Consider the following 19,277-nt stretch of genomic DNA (forward strand, 5'->3'; position numbering starts at 1 on the left):
CAGCCCAGGTGCCTTTCTCCCCCCCTTTGCAAGGGAACCGCACCCTTGGGCAAACAATTCTGAGAATTGAGACCAGGGGAAACGATTCTGAGAATTGTAATCGCAAAATGTTCCTGTTCGCTGAACCAGTCATCGCCCATGTTCCTTTCCAAGACCCAACCCTACTTCTCTTTGCTATATAAGTTGTATCCTGAGAACAATCAAGTGAGACCTTGACAAGAATCTGCTTGGTTTCGCTCTTCTTTCTCGCCCGTTTCTCTTTCAGGCTGGGTTCTCCTCGACCCCCCGAATAACTGAATCCCGCGGGTCGGGACAGGTGGCGCCCAACGGGGGGCCCGAGGCACGGACCCTCGCCAGACGGACCCCCACCCCGGAGAAATCGTCGCGACCCCTGATGCAAGGACCTCTTTCGCCGCTCACGGAAGTTTCAGTCCTCGGTAAGTTGATTTCGTCCGTCTCATAGAAATGGGCCATAATAAGTTATCTAAAGAACAGGCTTTTATAAAGGACCTCAAAGCCTCCCTCAGGGAAAGAGGAGTTAGAGTTAAGAAGAAAGATTTAGTTAAATTCTTTTTATTTGTTGACGATGTCTGCCCTTGGTTTCTTGTGAACGGGCCAGAAATCCATCCCGAAAAATGGCAAAAGGTTGGGAAAGATCTAAATGACAAGTTACAAAAAGAAGGCCCAGATGCGGACCCTGCGACTGCTTTCTCTTACTGGGGCTTGATTCGTGATATTGTAGAATCCGCACATAACGATCCTGACAAACAAGAGCTTTTGTCAGTCGTGGAATATTGCCTCCGCCCTTTGTCTCCAGCGGCCTCTGTAGCCTCCATCCCCCCCGGCCGATAAGAACCCCTCCAGGTCCCCCTCTGTAATCATTGAAATGCCCACCATTCAAAGAGATCCCCTCTATACCCGCCTACCTCAAGAAGCCCCGCCATCAGGCGAATCGCTGAACTTCCCCATATTTACTAAGAATCTGGATAATGATACCCTTGAGCCCGGGGATGCCGCCGTGCTAGAGGAAGAGGCGGCCCACTACAACAACCCTGACTGGCCCCCTTTTTCAACAGAGTCCTTGCAGCGTCCCCCTCCCTATGTGGTCCAGACTTGCGGGTGCCTGCCTTCTCCGCCCCTGCCCTACCCCCTACCATCCTTATTGAAGCTAAAAAGCAGCTCTCCACTCAAGTAAATGATCTCAAGGAGGTCCTTGACCAACAGCAATTTGTCCAGCTTTCTACTGAACTTTCTTCCTTGCAAAGTTCGCTTAAAAAGACCATCCTTCTCCCGGCTTCAGGCCCAGCAGCCGCTACTCCTTCGCTGCCTTATAAAAAGGGGCCTCTTAGCAAATCAAAAAACCTGAAATTGGCCTTTCCTGTAATGACTCGCTCTAGTAAGTCCACTGCTCCTCCCACTGATGATTCCCCTTCATCCTCTGCTGAAGGGCCCGCTGGGGGCACAGACTCTCAGGGTGATTCAGATAGCGCAGAGGAGAATGACAATGAAGATGTAAATGAAAATGAGGAAAGTGATCAGACAGCACAAGGCGCCCCCCCCAAGGGAGTTCTGTAAGCTTCATTTTAAAACCTTAAAAGACTTAAATGCCGTCAAAGCCTACAGACCTAACACCCCTTTTACCCTTTCAGCCCTTGAGGCCATGTCTCGCTGGGGCTACATGTTCCCCTCTGAATAGGTCCGTGTAGTTTAAGCAGTCTTGTTACAAGGCCGATTCCTGACTTGGAAGGCAGACTTTTTTGATCGCTGCCAGTCCGCAGCCGCTGCCAACCTACAATCTCCACGCTTGCCCTCCGCGGACTGGACGTTTGAGAAACTTAGCGGACAAGGAAAATATGCAACAGAGGCCCGACAGCAACATTTCCCTGCCGGCCTGTGCTGCCCTTGCCGCATGGAGAGCCCTGCCTAGTACAGGCTCGCCCTTTGCCCCCCTAAACAAAATTTTTCAGGGTAGCCAGAAAGATTTTTCTGAATATGTCAGCCACCTACTTGAGGCTGCTGAAAGGACTTTAGGGCATGAGGCGGCCAATGACCAAATAGTAAAGCGCTTAGTATATGAGAATGCCAATTCGGCCTATAGGACTGTGTTAGGCGGCAAAATTAGAGATAAGACCCTTGACGAAATGATTCGCATGTGCCTCGATATCGACTCCCTCTCCACCAAAATGTCGCAGGCAGTACATCTTGCAGTTGGGGCCGCTCTCCAACCAAGCCAAATAAATGGCCCGCCCACGCCTAAAACTTGCTTTCAATGTGGCCAGACTGGGCACTTTGCCCACCAGTGCCCTGGCAATGCCCCTCCATCTACGGGTCCTGTAGCCCGGCCAACCCAACCTTCCACAGTCTGCCCCTGTTGCAGGAGGGGGAGACATTGGGCTACACCTGCCGCTCTACTACAGACATTAATGGTCAGCCACTACGCACCCTTCAGGGAAACGGCCAGAGGGGCCCATACCGTTTGTCCGGGCCTCGGGGAACAGCCCACAAGCCCATTCTCCCTCCTCCGAGCAACTCCAGGTAGTGCAGGAGTGGACTTATGTGCCTCCTCCTCAACAATATTAAGACCGGAGGACGAAGTGCAGGTTCTTTCAACAGGCGTCTTCGGCCCCCCCTCCACCCTATACTTATCTTTTGATTTTGGGTCGTGCCTCCTCCACCCTTAATAGTCTGTCTATCCACCCCTCTCTTGTTGATAATGACAAAACGGTGAGATCAAGCTGTTAGTTACTGCCCCCTATGGCCCAGTTTCCATCACACAGGGATAGCGCTTAGCTCAAGCATTGCCCCTTCCTTTAAATACTGACTACCCTGCTGTTCCCGCCAAACGAGGGGCGTCCCAGCCCAGTTCATCGGATCTCTATTGGGTTCAGAGAATCACTCAGGAGCGTCCCACTCTTAAACTTACCATACAAGGAAAGGTTTTTAAAGGTATTCTAGACTCTGGGGCCGATTCCACTGTCCTTTCACAGGATGCCTGGCCTTCTAACTGGCCCCTACAGGCTTCCATGACTCATTTGCAGGGCATCAGATAGTCCAAAAACACTCTGCAAAGCTCACAATTATAGTTTGGAAGGATGGGGAAGGAAATTCAGGCACTGCGGCCATTTGTCGTTCTGGGCCTGCCTGTTAACTTGTGGGGGAGAGATATTTTATCACAAATGGGAATCCTTATGTGTAGCCCCAATGCAGTCATTGCCCAGCAAATGCTTTCCCAAGGGTTCCTTCCTGGACAGGGCCTAGGTAGAGATGGATAGGGAAGCTTGATACCCATAACGATCACCCCTAAGACAGACCGCACAGGCTTAGGCTTCGGTGACCATTTTTCATAAGGGCCACTGATCCTCCTGCACACCAGGCAGATAAGATTACCTGGCAGGGTGACCTCCCTGTCTGGATTGATCAGTGGCCCCTACCCACAAGAAAGCTGTCCGCAGCCATCGAGTTAGTGCAGGAACAACTGGCCGCTGGCCACATCGAAACATCCACATCCCCTTGGAACACACCCATTTTTGTTATTCAGAAGCGCTTAGGTAAATAGCGCTTGTTACAGGATCTTAGGGCTGTGAATAATACCATGGTCCCCAAGGGGGTACTCCAGCCTGTGGAGTACCCTTCCCCTCCCCCGTGGCTATTCCAAGAGGATTTTTCAAAATAGTTATAGACTTGAAAGACTGCTTTTTCTCCATTCCCCTCCACTCCATGACTGTAAATGCTTTGCTTTTAGCCTCCCTATAGTTAATTGTGTGGGTCCTTTCCCACGCTTTCAATGGAGGGTCCTCCCGCAAGGTATGGCTAATAGCTCAACCCTCTGTCAAAAATATGTGGCTCAGACTATTGACCCATTGAGGCTGCATCAGCCTGATGTGTATATCATTCACTATATGGATGACATTCTTCTAGCAGGGCCTGACGAGCTACACCTACATTAGATCTGCCAATTCCTTGTCTCTGCTCTCCAGGCGCGAGACCTTCTGATCTCTTCAGAAAAGATCCAAACCCAACCTCCTCAGCTGTTCTTAAGTTTTGAGCTACTTCCCAACAAAGTCCTTTCCCAGCAACTCCAATTGTGATCGGACTGTTTGCATACTCTTAATGATTTTCAGAAACTTCTCAGCGATATCAATTGGCTCAGACCTTACTTAAAACTCACAACGGGGGAATTAAAACCTCTCTTTGACATCTTAAGAAGGGACCCCGATCCCTCCTCCCCCGCTCATTCACCTCTGAGGCACGAAAAGCCCTGATTACGGTAGAATACGCCATCCGTGAACAACGCATTGGATACTATACCCCTAATCAACCCTTCTGGTTTCTCATATTCCCTACTCCCTTTGCCCCCACAGGCTTGCTCTGGCAAGAAAAACCATTGTTTTGGGTCCATTTACCCGCATCTCCCTCCAAAATTCTACCCACATACCCTCAATTGGTTGCTACCCTCCTCCGCCTCGGTAGGGGGGCCCGCTTTGAAACGCTTTAGTAGGGACCCCGATCACATTGTTTCCCCCTACACAACCTCCCAAGTGCAATGGCTAGTTCAAAATGATGATGATTGGGCCACCAGCTCCATTTCTTTTCAGGGAACTATTGACAACCACTTCCCCTCTGATAAATTGACTCAATTTTTGCAAAGAACACCTGTTGTCTTCCCACAGGGGACAAAATCTGTTCCAATCAAAGGCGACTGGCTAGTTTTCACTGATGGGTCAGCCTCAGCCCTTGCGTCCTTCAGTATTGATGGTCATCTCCCGCTTCAAAACCGCACAGCTGTTTGAGCTCGCTGCTATCAAAGTTTTTGAATTTTTAGCAGAACCCTTCAACTTATACACTGACAGTGCTTATGTGGCACACTCCGTCCCCCTCTTGGAAACAGTACCTTATATTCGCCCTTTGATCAATGCTTCCCCCTTGTTTGCAGAACTTTAGCACCTAATCCTTGCCGGCACTGAACCCTTTTTTGTCAGTCACATTCGTGCCCATTCTGGCCTCCCTGGGCCACTAGCAAAGGAAAATGACAAAGTGGATCAAGCTACCCAACTCATAGCCGCCGCCCTCTCAGTCACCCCGCTTGCTGCTGCACAGCAGGCCCATGCCTTACATCATCTTAATGCCCATACTCTTAGGCTGAAATATTCTATCACTCCCCAACGTGCAGCAGTGCAAGGGCTGTTTAACCCTTTTGCCTGAGCCTCATTTGGGAATAAATCCCCGTGGGTTAGTCCCTGGTGACCTATGGTAAATGGATGTCACCCACCACCCACCTTTTGGTAAACTAAAATACATTCATGTTTCTATAGACACCTTTAGTGGCTTCATTTTTGCTTCTCTGCAGACAGGGGAAGCTTCCAAACATGTGATCTGTCACGTTCTTGCCTCTTTAGCTGTTGCCCCCAAACCTAAAATTCTTAAGACCGACAATGGCCCAGGCTATATTAGTTCCACCTTTAAACAGTTCTGTGCCCAGATGGAAATTAAACACATTACTGGCATACCTTATAATCCCCAGGGTCAAGAAATTGTTGAAAGAGCTCATCAAACTTTAAAAAATATGATCTCAAAATTACAATCAGGGGAAGAAATGTTATACCCTAAAGTGGGCAATTTTAAAACTCTTTTAAATCATGTAATGTTTGTTTGAATTTTCTTACTTATGATATTGACGGCAAATCTGCCACTGACCGCCTTTGGCATTCATTCACAGCGAATACTTATGCACAGGCTATGTGGAGAGACCCCTTGTCCAACAGATGGCAGGGTCCTGACCCGGTCCTCATCTGGGGCAAAGGACACGCCTGCATTTATGATTCACAAGCACAAAATGCCAGATGGCTCCCAGAGCATCTTCACAACCTACCCAGGGAATCCCCTGAGACCTTCTTTTAATTGTGCTTACTTTCAGGGACATACACCCTCACCTTCGCAATTTTCCTCTGTTGGAGCACTGTCTGGAATCCCTCTGATGCAAGCCAGTCCTATCAGGCTTTCAATTACACCTGGATGGTAATAAATGGGCGAGGCGACACTATCTGGAGCACATCACGAATCACAACTTCGGACTGGTGGCCCACACTATACCCAGATCTCTGTAAATTAGCTTTGGGGGCCCCACCAAATTGGGACCTGGTACACTATCTTAATCAACAACAGGCTCCCTCAACATCTCAGGGTACATATATGGAAGGAGCTGGTGGTTGTAGCACGCAGAACAGGAGGAATAAACTGCGCATGATTCCCTTTTGTGTTTGCCCCGGCACTCATAGAAGCCACTCCTTGAACCAAAAATGCAGAGGCCCCACTATTATTGCCGTAGCTAAGGATGTGAGACCACGGGTGATACTTACTGGAGTCCCTCTTCCTCCTGGGACTACATTACAGTCACCGCTAATTACACACATCCTCCTTCAAGCAGCCAGACCCCCATACCCGATTGGTCTGGGTGGTGTCACCTTTTAAAAATTCAATTTACCGACCCAGGCAAAAAATATACTTCTTGGACCAGGGGTACCACCTGGGGCTTAAGACTCTACAAGAGTTATTATGATGATGGGTTAACATTTACTATAAAACTTCTTAAAGGTACCCCTGGCCAGTATAAAACGGTGGCCATTGGCCCTAATCCTGAACTCCACCCAGGTTCTGGTCAAGAGCGGGCTCATAAGCCTGCCCTACCGCCTATTCCCCCTACTCCCCCCTATGACGTTTTGCCCTACCCTTCCTAAGGGCCCCCCTTCTTCCACCGAGCTCATTCTTTCCTTGATTAATACTTCTGTCCAAGCTATTCACAAGCTCAACAATACCTTCACGGAAGATTGCTGGGTTCGTTATTCTTCCTCCCTCCCTTTTTATGAAGGCATTGCCCATTTTGGAAACCCTGTGTTTACCAATGACCCTTCCCCCTTACATTGGGGAATTGATAATAAACATGGCCTCACCCTTAGTAAAATTTCTGGCCTAGGACTATGCCTTTTAGGACCCAATATGCTGCCTCCTTTACAGCTAAAAGAGGTGTGTGACCAAACCATTACAATTAGCCCATCCTTCACATACGTGGCCGCCCCTAATGATTCATACCTTGCTTGCTCCTCCGGCCTGACCACATTCGTTGTTACAACCCACTTTGTCAACAAAAAGGATTACTGTGTGGTGGTCTCCCTCTTTCCCCACCTTACAATCCATGATCCAGATGACTTTTTAAGATTCTGGGAACAGGGAACCGACCCACGGGTCAGGAAGAAAAGGGAGCCCTTGATGGCTGTCACCTTGGCCGTCCTTATAGAACTAGGATCTGTGGGTGCCGGAACAGGGATTGCCTCTCTGGTTACATCCAACAACCAGTACGCCCAGTTAAGTGCAGCTATTGACAAAGATCTTCAAGAGCTACAGTCTGGCCTTGAGTATCTTAAAGACTCCGTTGCCTCTCTGGCTGAAGTAGTCTTGCAGAACAGAAGAGGCCTAGACCTACTATTTTTACAACAGGGAGGACTTTGTGTCGCCCTAAAGGAAGAATGTTGTTTTTATACTGATAAGCTTGGCCTTGTAGAAAATAGTATACAAAAAAATCAAAGAAGTTTAGAGAAAAGAAAAAAAGAGAGGCAACAACAAGAATCTTGGTATCAGAACTGGTTTTCCACATCCCCCTGGCTTTCCATCCTTCTCCCTAGTCTTTTAGGACACCTCCTAGGCAGATTACTATTGCTCTCTTTTGGTCCATGGGCCTTTAACAAACTAACCAGCTTTGTTAAGACACAGGTCAACTCGGCCCTGCAAAAACCTATTGCAATCCATTACCACAGTCTTGATACTCATGGATCTCTTGAAGATCCCCCATCCTCCACTGTTACCCCTGAAGGCCTCTGATTTTCTACCTTGGCTATCGAAATTGAGTCCCTGTGGTATTCGAGGGCGTGGAGATGTCTCAGGGAGACATAATCTCACTCATAATTTTTTGGGCTATTGCTGTGGAAGAGCCAATGACGGGAATATTGTGGCCCCATGACCCAGGAACATCATACCTTACGCTGCAGGGATACCCAATGATGGGATTATTGTGGGTCTGTTCTCCAGGTGCACGCCCCTGCGGGTTTTTGCTGGGGTGCTGGGACAGATGCCGCCACATAGCCTAAGACAGGGGCCTTGCCTTTTCCTGGCCCTGAGGGCCTGGTTATTTAGGTACTGGATATGGATGCAGGCCACATAGCCTAAGACAGGCCTTTCACCAGCCCTTGTGTAGAAAAAATTCTTTTGCCTTTGAAAGAGAAAAGGGGGAGATGTTGGGAGCTAATGGCCCCAGCCCAGGTGCCTTTCTCCCCTCCTTTGCAAGGGAACCGCACCTTGGGCAACCAGGCAAAACGATTCTGAGAATTGTAATCGCAAAATGTTCCTGTTTGCTGAACCAGTCATCGCCCATGTTCCTTTCTCAGACCCAACCTTACTTCTCTTTGCTATATAAGTTGTATCCTGAGAACAATCAAGTGAGACCTTGACAAGAATCTGCTTGGTCTTGCTCTTCTTTCTCGCCCGTTTCTCTTTCAGGCTGGGTTCTCCTCGACCTCCCGAATAACTGAGTCCCAAAGGACGGGACAAGAGTGCAAGGATGAAATGTTTCTTGTCATCATCTAAGGGCATCTGATGTAGCCGATTCAATCCATTCCTTTCTCTTTTTTTGTTTTTTTGGCGCTGCAACGAGAACCTTTGAGGTCTCCTCCCTTCTCCCCCACCTTTCATTTAGCTTCAACTTCCTTTTGTCTAATAGTTTCATTTATGACAAAATCAGTCGAGATAGGTATGCTTCGAGTCCTTCAAAACCTTGACAGTCTGTTGCTTACAGAGATCTCACATTTGGAGGATGTGCATTTCAGTCAATTTTCCCGATGGGGTCAAAATGTTATGCCTACTTTGCCAACCTATCACTGTTTTTAATTCTACTATTTTCTCTCTTTGTTTTGACAGCAATTAAAATTTTAAAAAATCATAAACTTCCTTTATTCGTTAACTAACAACTCTGAAAAATGATCTCCCAAACTCCATTTCCAACTCCCAAACTCTGCTCTTTGTCATTCAGCCAACGGAGTAGAATGGAACAGGATTTGTCACTGAGCCTAGGAATGTGTTCCCTAACCACCCAAATCTTAGTAAACTCCTTGAGGGAAGGAACTTAGAAAACTTGAGGCAAATACAAAACTTTAGGAACTATTAAAGAAAGACGACAAAGACCCTTCTCTTACAAAGAGAAAGGGCTAAAGACAGATGTTGGAGAGGGAAGCTTCACTTTACACCTCTGCAAAACTAGGGGTTTTACCCGATGACCTCCGAGGGCCTCTCCATCTCTACATCTGAGATGGTGTAGCATACTTGCTTTAGGATTTGGAAAAGCCAGTTAGTTTAGGCTTTGTTATTGCTCTCACCCGGCGAACGTAGTAGTCTGTTCTTCAGGCTTCCCGGGTTCCACCCTCTCGGATCAGGCCTGCTGCTAAAACAATTTTCCAGAAGCAGGATGTCTGCCCAAGCCTCTTCGTAGAGAATCTTCCGGGACCCGGTGGTGGGGACTTAATGAATGCCTGTCAAATCTTTGCTTCCTCCGCTCGGCCCCTGCACCCCGCACCCAAAAACTGCAAGCTCAGCCCCAGACAGTTCAGTTCCCGCGCGCCCTGCATCGCCAAGTCCGGCTCGTGTAAGGGGGAAAAAAAAAAACTTTCCAAGCTTCTAGCCTCAGTTCGCGGTGCCCTTTGGAGAAAAAGGGAATGCTCCAGGTGAGGATCGAACTCACAACCTCGGCATTTCTCGCCCGATAGTACTGCTGTATAAGTACCGCGCGCTAACCGATTGCGCCACTGGAGCCACAAAAGCCTCTCTCTTCGCCCCCTTCACCAGCCAGACGCCTCACTAGCACCCGGCTCTTCCAGACCCAATGTCGCTCCACACGCCGCCGCTCCGGACCTCAGAATCCGTGCCGCGACCCAAGAAGCGTCCGCTCAATAGCTTCGCGGGCCACGAGCCCTACAGGATCTTAGACCAAGGGAGAGGGACGGGGAAACGGCCAGCCTCCCAGCTGCTTCCCGCCCCTCTGCCGCCTACACCCGCACCACTGCCACGCCTTGCCCACCCGAGGCAGACCGGGAACAGCCAAGGCAACCACTTCTCTGTCACCCAGGGAAACGTCTCTCTCCTCACAGAGCTTCCACATCCATTCCGTTCGCCTCCTCAGAGAGACCGACGCAGGCCCTCCACTCCCTCACCCGACCAGCAGGTGTACCCAGCGCACGAGCCGCGAGGAAAAGGAGATAGAGGAAAGGTTTCTTCCCACCCTTTGCTTTGGAGAACGCGAACGGCCCCGAGAGGCCAGGAGGAATCACTTGACCACGAATCTTTCCCTGATATTGCATCTTTCTTTCGTTCTTTTTAAAAACTTTCTTTCAGAAAACAGAGCAAATAGATGAGACTTAAAAGCAAATCGTCCCAGACGTCAAAGACGCGGGTCTCCCCGTGTGTTTCCACCCGCGCTTCCTCAGTTAATGGCTGACTGCCAAATCCCGGGCCCTGTGGCCCTTCAGCTTCCTATGTAGTGTCCCTTGCTTGCTTCCTCCACCCCCCGTTCCCGCCCCGTTCGCTCTTGTCTTGTCCTGTCTCCACCCCCAGCCCCAATTGTGGAATTTCTAAGAAGTGTAGGACGGACGTCCTCCTCATCAACTCCCTCCTTCACCCGATGTTTTCCACCTAACTTTCAAGATCCTCCACGATCTGTTGCTACCCCGATATTGCCGCTTTCTCACCCCACCCTAAGTATTCAGCAAACACTGGCGTCTTGCAGGGCACGACAGCGACACAGCGCTCGGCGCTGCGGCCCGGATGGAGTCAGCGAGACTGTGGTGGATGGGTGGTTGTCCTTGGTCCTGGAAGAGGATCAAAATGACGTTTCCACATGGGAGTCGAGGTACAGTGACTGATCTCGTGACTGCTCAGAGCGATGGGAGCCGGGAAAACTGCCCCACAGGTCGGCCCCATGGGTCCCAGCAACATGTGGAGCGGACCTGTCTTGCGCGAGTTCTCCGTGAATAAACAATCTTTGAGGCAACCCAAAAAATGTTTGCCATTCGAACAAGGTGGCCAGCCGCGGAGTTGCTCTCTCTGAGGCACGTAGTTTCTCAATACTTGACAGTTCAGCCAAAGGAGGTCCTGGTGTCTGACACCTTCTCCAGCCAGGTGGTGGAAGGTAGTCTTCTACAAGGTAGTCGTGGCCGAGTGGTTAAGGCGATGGACTTGAAATCCATTGGGGTTTCCCCGCGCAGGTTCGAATCCTGCCGACTACGGTGGTGTAGTTTTAAAAGATGTTCACGAAAACCAAGCATGTTGCGGACGGGACTTCTGCAGCGAGCAACCCAGAGGGCTTGATGGGGGCGAGGGTGCACTTAGAGACAGGACACAGAGACAAAGTAGAGGTCAACTTCTGCCTTTCCAGTCCTTCCTTGTTTTGGTCTCCCATTCGGATTTTCCCACGTGCCTCATAGATTCGTTGGACATTTGAAAAGATTCCTAGTAACTCATCCCAGAAAGGGGTCGAGAGGGGAAAAAAAGACGCGCGCCCAACGTGGGGCTCGAACCCACGACCCTGAGATTAAGAGTCTCATGCTCTACCGACTGAGCTAGCCGGGCGCCTCTCCTTTTCGTTTCTCTTTATCTGACACTTCAAGAAGACATTGGATCGCAGACCGTTGCGATCCACTCTGCCAGTGGAAGAAGCCAATCATTATTCGGAGCCAACATTGAGCAAAATCTAGAGAACTTCTCCGCCTCCGCTAGCTTCTTCCCCCTTCCAATCCTACGCAAGATAGTCCTGGTCTTTCCCAAATCTTTACGCTGGACCCACCGCAAAGACAGACTGAAGCACGGGAAATTTCACTAGTATATGGAAACAGAAAGGTCAAGTCTCTCAGCACCGAATTTCTACAGCTATCTCCAGATCTTTTTACCCACTGTCTTTGGGGTGAGGGGTTACCTATGCAGCGGGCGGTGGAGCGGGGACCGAAGAAGAATTTTTTGGGGGTGGGGAGGGTTTGAGCATGATACAAGGTATGATCATCTATTTATATGAGTATTTTTTAAAAATAACTTTTTATTTACAAGATATATGCATTAGTAATTTTTCAGCATTGACAGTTGCAAATCTTTTTGTTCCAACTTTTTCCCTTCTCCCCTGTGGGGTCTTCCCACAGATGGCAAGTTGACCAATACATGTTAAATATGTTAAAGTATCAGTTAAATACAATAGATGTATAATGTCCAAACGGCTATTTTGCTGTACAAAAAGAGTCGGACTTTGAAATAGTGTAAAATTAGCCTGTGAAGGAAATAAAAAATGCAGGCAGACAAAAATAGAGGGATTGGGAATTCTATATAGTGGTTCATAGTCATCTCCCAGAGTTCTTTCCCTGGGTGTAGCTGGTTCAGTTCATCACTGCTCTGTTGGAGCTGATTTGGTTCCTCTCATTGTTGAAGAGGGCCACGTCCATCAGAATTGACCATGATATAGTATTGTTGTTGCAGTATATAATGATCTCCTGGTCCTGCTCATTTCACTCAGCATCAGTTCATGTAAGTTAGGGGAAAGAATTTGTAATTGGCAAAAATTAAAAATGTAAAACTAAAAATATTTTGACCTTCACAAAGGAAAATATTGATAAAAATCATTGGTATATATTATATAACGACTGCCTTTATTTCCTATCACTTCCTCGTCTTCTAGCCTCCCAATTGGTGACCAAATTATTCTCAAAATAAAATAAAATAAAATAAATTAACTCTTGGAGGTTTCACAGTAGAGAGGATAACGGAAAAGCTGCCCAATAAATAAACAAATAAGACAGTGCAAAGAAAGAAGAAAACTGAGTCCTTTAAGTATTCTTGATCATTAAAACTTATAGAACGAGACATTCTTGTGAAGTTACAAGAACTCTTATGAAGCAAAATGTTTTAAAAAGTGAAACATAAGGTGTCGCAGATGATTGCAAGTACCTAAAATTCAGTTCTAATGGCCAGTAATAATTGAATTAGTGAGCTCTTCCAGAAGGAAAGTGGCAAAAATAAGGAGCTTGGTGTCAGCAGCAAAGGGAGAAAAGCAACGGTTAAAGAGACCAGACTCCCTTCTCCTCCCTATTCGTTTCCCCTTCTCCTCCCTATTCGTTTCCTCTTCTGCTCCCCATCTCTTCTTTCTTCCTTCTCTCTCGCTTCCTCTTCCTTCCTCTCTCTCTCTCTCTTTTCTTCTCTCTCCCATTCCCACTTCCTTTCTTCCTCCCTCCCCTCTCTTCTTCCCTCCTTCTCCCTCTCCTTTTCCCTCTCCCCATTGAACTCCCCCTCCCCAGAGAGTAGTTGTTGGTGCATAGTGCCGCAAAGACAGGAGACTTCCCCACTATTTCTTTCCCCTGAGCCCTGCGAAAAAACCAAAGAAGGACTCGGACTATCGTAGGATTGGAAGGGGGAGGAAGCTAGCGGAGGCGGAGAAGTTCTTCTCAATGTTGGACCCGAATGATGAATGGCTTCTTCCACAGGCTGAGTGGATCGCAGCGCCCTGCTGTCTAGTGGCTTCTTCAAGTATGGGGTGGGGAGGACTCGAAGCAAAAGTGCCCGGCTAGCTCAGTCGGTAGAGCATGAGACTCTTAATCTCAGGGTCGTGGGTTCGAGCCCCACGTTGGGCGCGCGTCTTTTTTTCCCCTCTCGATCCCCTTCTGGGATGAGTTACTAGGAATCTTTTCAAATGTCCAACGAATCTATGAGGCACGTGGGAAAATCCGAATGGGAGACCAAAACAAGGAAGGACTGGAAAGGCAGAAGTTGACCTCTACTTTGTCTCTGTGTCCTGTCTCTAAGTGCACCCTCGCCCCCATCAAGCCCTCTGGGTTGCTCGCTGCAGAAGTCCCGTCCGCAACATGCTTGGTTTTCGTGAACATCTTTTAAAACTACACCACCGTAGTCGGCAGGATTCGAACCTGCGCGGGGAAACCCCAATGGATTTCAAGTCCATCGCCTTAACCACTCGGCCACGACTACCTTGTAGAAGACTACTTTCCACCACCTGGCTGGAGAAGGTGTCAAGACACCAGGACCTCCTTTGGCTGAACTGTCAAGTATTGAGAAACTACGTGCCTCAGAGAGCAACTCCGCGGCTGGCCACCTTGTTCGAATGGCAAACATTCTTTGGGTTGCCTCAAAGATTGTTTATTCACGGAGAACTCGCGCAAGACAGGTCCGCTCCACATGTTGCTGTGGACCCGTGGGGCCGACCTGTGGGGCAGTTTTCCCGGCTCCCATCGCTCTGAGCAGTCACGAGATCAGTCACTGTACCTCGACTCCCATGTGGAAACGTCATTTTGATCCTCTTCCAGGACCAAGGACAACCACCCATCCACCACAGTCTCGCTGACTCCATCCGGGTCGCAGCGCCGAGCGCTGTGTTGCTGTCGTGCCCTGCAAGACGCCAGTGTTTGCTGAATACTTAGGGTGGGGTGAGAAAGCGGCAATATCGGGGTAGCAACAGATCGTGGAAGATCTTGAAAGTTAGGTGGAAGACATCGGGTGAAGGAGGGAGTTGATGAGGACGTCCGTCCTACACTTCTTAGAAATTCCACAATTGGGGCTGGGGGTGGAGACAGGACAAGACAAGAGCGAACGGGGCGGGAACGGGGGGTGGAGGAAGACGGTTTTAAGCAAGCAAGGGACACTACATAGGAAGCTGAAGGGCCACAGGGCCCGGGATTTGGCAGTCAGCCATTAACTGAGGAAGCGCGGGTGGAAACACACGGGGAGACCCGCGTCTTTGACGTCTGGGACGATTTGCTTTTAAGTCTCATCTATTTGCTCTGTTTTCTGAAAGAAAGTTTTTAAAAAGAACGAAAGAAAGATGCAATATCAGGGAAAGATTCGTGGTCAAGTGATTCCTCCTGGCCTCTCGGGGCCGTTCGCGTTCTCCAAAGCAAAGGGTGGGAAGAAACCTTTCCTCTATCTCCTTTTCCTCGCGGCTCGTGCGCTCGGTACACCTGCTGGTCGGGTGAGGGAGTGGAGGGCCTGCGTCGGTCTCTCTGAGGAGGCGAACGGAATGGATGTGGAAGCTCTGTGAGGAGAGAGACGTTTCCCTGGGTGACAGAGAAGTGGTTGCCTTGGCTGTTCCCGGTCTGCCTCGGGTGGGCAAGGCGTGGCAGTGGTGCGGGTGTAGGCGGCAGAGGGGCGGGAAGCAGCTGGGAGGCTGGCCGTTTCCCCGTCCCTCTCCTTTGGTCTAAGACCTTGTAGGGCTCGTGGCCCGCGAAGCTATTGAGCGGACGCTTCTTGGGTCGCGGCTCGGATTCTGAGGTCCGGAGCGGCGGCGTGTGGAGCGACATTGGGTCTGGAAGAGCCGGGTGCTAGTGAGGCGTCTGGCTGGTGAAGGGGGCGAAGAGAGAGGCTTTTGTGGCTCCAGTGGCGCAATCGGTTAGCGCGCGGTACTTATACAGCAGTACTATCGGGCGAGAAATGCCGAGGTTGTGAGTTCGATCCTCACCTGGAGCATTCCCTTTTTCTCCAAAGGGCACCGCGAACTGAGGCTAGAAGCTTGGAAAGTTTTTTTTTTTTCCCCCTTACACGAGCCGGACTTGGCGATGCAGGGCGCGCGGGAACTGAACTGTCTGGGGCTGAGCTTGCGGTTTTGGGGTGCGGGATGCAGGGGCCGCGGGGAGGAAGCAAAGATTTGACAGGCATTCATTAAGCCCCCACCACCGGGTCCCGGGGAGATCGCGACGACTGCTGCGATAACGCCACCGCCCTGCGGGAACTCACGTTCTAGAACAAAAACACATAGAAGTGAAAACCAGATAATTTAAGTAGGGAGAAGTCCGGGACAACTGGAAGTCGGAGTACGGGCAGGATCGGGTCCTTTCCGAGAACGGAGGCAGAAGACCGGATCAGCAAGTAGGCCGGAAGGTGGAGTGTCTGAAACACAGGCTTATGAACTCGGTCTGTGGAAAGGTAGGTCGGGGGTAGAGTGTGCAGGTAAGTGATCGAAAAGCCAACTGACGAGTTCGTATTCTAGAAGTTTAGGCAAGAGGGAGCCACTGAAGATTCTCCACAGACATAGATTGTTTTGGAAATTTCTGGAAGATTATTTTAGCAGCAGGACTGAACCGAGAGGTTGGAATCCGGGAAGCCAGAAGAGCAGGTAACCGAACTCTTAAATTCGCCGGGGTGAGATGGCTGATAATGTCTAAACTAACTAAACTACTCTGCCTACTGGAAAGGTTGAGAATACTCCCACATGGCTTTGGATTCTGCTTGCCAGACACGTGTTTGATTTCTTGAGGGACACAAACCTCCCTGCCCCAGCTCTGCCCTAGGCAAAGAGAGAACTGGGGACCATAACGCATGGCAGAAGCTGATCTAGGTGTGTGGAACAAGGATAGAGGGGGAAGCTTCTGGGAAGTTGGATCGCCCTCCCTCCCCCTCCCGGATACAATTCTTTCCTGAACTAGCTAACAGACACGGTTTGCGATTCTCCTGGGGACCGTTCCCTCAGAGCAAGAAAAAAAGCAAAGGTCAGGAGCCCTTAGAGATTCAAAGTGGAGAGAAAACAGAGCCAGGTCCGCTGGAGAAGTCATGGAAGTCAGGAATCAAAGGGCTAAGCTAGTGAACTGGGTATGTCCCCTAGAGAAAAGAAAAATGAAAAAGAGCATTGGACTACTGGAAAGTGGAGTGGGCTTGCTACCCATTATAAAGAAGGGGAAACATCCTCCATCATCCCATTTCTCCCCAATGCCCGTTTTCCGAGATGAAAGCATTATAAATGTTGATCAGAAAGAGTTTCAATCCCAACCCTTTTTTTAGCATTCCTACGTGGGAATATTTTCCCTTTCCATGTGAAACCCATGGAAAAGCGAAATCCCCTGAGGCTCAGTGATCGTCTTTATCCATCATTTAATGAACATGTACAGAACTAGAGTGCAGAACCAGAGGATTTTGATTCTATGGCCCCTGCTCTCAAGGAGTTTAATACGATCTGGGTGGTCAAGGAACACACCCTAAAAACTAGGCTTGTTGATTAATCAATGAAAAGAGTGTATTTTTTTCTCATTTTAATTGTTATAAAAATGAGAAAAACTAGAATTAGAAACAGTGGTGGCAAAGGAGGCACAACATTTTGATCCCATCGAGGAAAATGACTGAAATGCACATCGTCCAAATGTGAGATCTCTGACAAACAGCACGTGTCAAGGACCTGGAGGACTCGAAGCTCACCTACCTCGATTGCTGATGTTGTCGTAAATGAAACTAGAAGGCAAACGGAAGTAGAAGCTAAATGAAAGGTGGGGAAGGGGGGTTCGAAAGTTCTCTTTGCAAAGCCAAAGAAAGAAATGGATTGAATTGGCTGCATCGGGTATCGTTAAATGGTGACAAGAAACATCTCGTCCTTGCAGGGGACACAGGAAACACTATTTTTATTTTGCGTTTTGGTAATAAGCCTGACAGAGAGATTGAAAGTTAAAATTATTCCCTCCTAGAGTGAGAGAAATACATTAAGGACAGAGGTCCATCCTGGCTTGGAAATCTCTCCGACATCAGCTATTTCCCTCACACACCGTTTGCAGGGTCCTCAAAGATAAAATTGCCCAAAAAGATAAAACGCAGTAACAGAGCTCAGGAGAAAATCCACTTAACAAATGAATCTCGAGAGTCATCAGACAGCACAATCAGAAGTGCTGTTTTTGGCTCCCGGGAGTGCTAAACAGGGGTAGCACGAGTCTAATTCCTCCTCCACTTCCCTGAGGCCATTTGTCTTCCCCCGGAGGCCTCTGTCACCGGGCTTGCAGCTTTTTTCTGGAGTGCACTAGCTCTAGCTGGGCCTGGTGGAATTTAGGCTCTTTCTGGAGTTAGAACAAGAGCTCTTCTGCATAGCAGACAGGTTCTTGGGAGAACGCTGTTAACTATTTTGTGTCTCCAAGGCTCAAGCTGTAGTTAGTCTCTGGATGACAGTGCTTTTCATTGTTATTCCTTGGTGTCATGCTGTGGGGAAAGTTGGATTTTCATTTTGAAATAATCCACGATTATTTGACCCGGAGTGGGTAGTCCCTAGCAAAAGGGAGACGTGTGGCCCGTACGGGGATCGAACCCGCGACCTTGGCGTTATTAGCACCACGCTCTAACCAACTGAGCTAACCGGCCCCACGGGACTCATTTTGCCTAAGCCCTTTATAATTACTGTCAAAAAAAAATTCAGAGTTTCCTGGGACTTAGTTCTTGCCGTTCCTGACAGAATCGGTTGGATAACTGGGCTCAGAATCTGCCCTTCTTCCTGCGTCTCCTGTGCCCTGGCCTTCTTTTCTCTTCCCCTCTTTTCCCTTCCCTATGTAAATTGTGATTGCTAAAACTTGCAAGATATCTTGGGTTTAGGGGCTAGATTTCTTATCAAGGACTATGCCTTAAACACAAACCACTCCAACTTTCATCTGTTGATCAACAATAGGTCCCAGTCCAAGAACCATTTGGTCATTGTTTGGGCTCTGAAGGCTCAGAGGGAATGGAAATAGCAATTGTTTCCATTATTGGCCAGAAACCCTAAGATCCTTCTTTTTTGGGGGGTGGGGAGGGGGGAGAGGAGAAGAAGGGGCAACTAAGTAGAAGAGGTCATCTTTTGCCTCATTTCTTGCCCAGCCTTAATCACTGAATGGGTGTTGCCTTACACAAAATGATACCTCGAAAAGACTTTAGTTTTAAATGCTAAAGTCTCAACTCTGAGGTACCACTTCACACTCTCAGATAGACTAAGATAACAGGAAAAGAAAATAATAAATGGAGATGTAGGAAAACTGGGATACTCGTGCATTGTTGGTAGAATTGTGAAATGATCTAACCATTCTGGAGAGCAATTTGGAACTATGCAGAAAGACCTATCAAACTGTGCATACTCATTGATCCAGAAGTGTCTCTACTGAATCTGGTATCCCAAAGAGATCTTAAGAAAAAAGTGAAAAAGACCCACATGTGCAAAAATGTTTGTAGTAGTCTTTTTTGTAGTGGCAATGACCTGGAAACTGAGTGGATGTGCATCAGTTGGGGAATGGCTGAATAAATTATGGTATATGAATATAATGGATACTATTATTCTATAAGAAATGATCAGCATGCCAACTGTAGTAAGGCCTAGAAAGACATGAACTGATGCTAAGCAAAGAGGGTAGAACCAAGAGAACATTGTACATAGTAACAAAAAGATTATGTGATGATCAGCTCAGATGGATCTGAGCTCTTTT

The 19,277-nt window shown here is 48.6% G+C and overlaps 1 long non-coding RNA gene and 7 other non-coding genes across 8 annotated transcripts; 4 read left to right on the top strand and 4 right to left on the bottom strand.

Annotated features, from left to right (window-relative positions):
• The first annotated feature begins 200 nt into the window (after positions 1 to 200).
• LOC127559151 (uncharacterized) lies at positions 201 to 11,338 on the top strand. The gene is made up of 2 exons (XR_007953069.1): positions 201 to 306; positions 8,589 to 11,338. It is a non-coding gene; the product is annotated as an uncharacterized LOC127559151 (long non-coding RNA).
• Positions 9,757 to 9,852, bottom strand: TRNAI-UAU (transfer RNA isoleucine (anticodon UAU)). Its single transcript has 2 exons — positions 9,815 to 9,852; positions 9,757 to 9,792 (listed from the first exon to the last, which is right to left on the bottom strand). It is a non-coding gene; the product is annotated as a tRNA-Ile (tRNA).
• On the top strand, positions 11,240 to 11,321 carry TRNAS-UGA (transfer RNA serine (anticodon UGA)). The gene has a single exon. It is a non-coding gene; the product is annotated as a tRNA-Ser (tRNA).
• A 253-nt stretch (positions 11,339 to 11,591) lies between the features above and the next one.
• On the bottom strand, positions 11,592 to 11,664 carry TRNAK-CUU (transfer RNA lysine (anticodon CUU)). The gene has a single exon. It is a non-coding gene; the product is annotated as a tRNA-Lys (tRNA).
• Positions 11,665 to 13,630: 1,966 nt separating this feature from the next.
• TRNAK-CUU (transfer RNA lysine (anticodon CUU)) lies at positions 13,631 to 13,703 on the top strand. The gene has a single exon. It is a non-coding gene; the product is annotated as a tRNA-Lys (tRNA).
• A 270-nt stretch (positions 13,704 to 13,973) lies between these two features.
• Positions 13,974 to 14,055, bottom strand: TRNAS-UGA (transfer RNA serine (anticodon UGA)). Its single transcript has one exon. It is a non-coding gene; the product is annotated as a tRNA-Ser (tRNA).
• Positions 14,056 to 15,450: 1,395 nt separating this feature from the next.
• TRNAI-UAU (transfer RNA isoleucine (anticodon UAU)) lies at positions 15,451 to 15,546 on the top strand. Its single transcript has 2 exons — positions 15,451 to 15,488; positions 15,511 to 15,546. It is a non-coding gene; the product is annotated as a tRNA-Ile (tRNA).
• A 2,569-nt stretch (positions 15,547 to 18,115) lies between these two features.
• TRNAI-AAU (transfer RNA isoleucine (anticodon AAU)) lies at positions 18,116 to 18,189 on the bottom strand. Its single transcript has one exon. It is a non-coding gene; the product is annotated as a tRNA-Ile (tRNA).
• Positions 18,190 to 19,277: the final 1,088 nt, after the last annotated feature.

The sequence above is a fragment of the Antechinus flavipes genome, chromosome 4, assembly GCF_016432865.1.
Source record: "Antechinus flavipes isolate AdamAnt ecotype Samford, QLD, Australia chromosome 4, AdamAnt_v2, whole genome shotgun sequence".
Taxonomy (NCBI): Eukaryota; Metazoa; Chordata; class Mammalia; order Dasyuromorphia; family Dasyuridae; genus Antechinus; species Antechinus flavipes.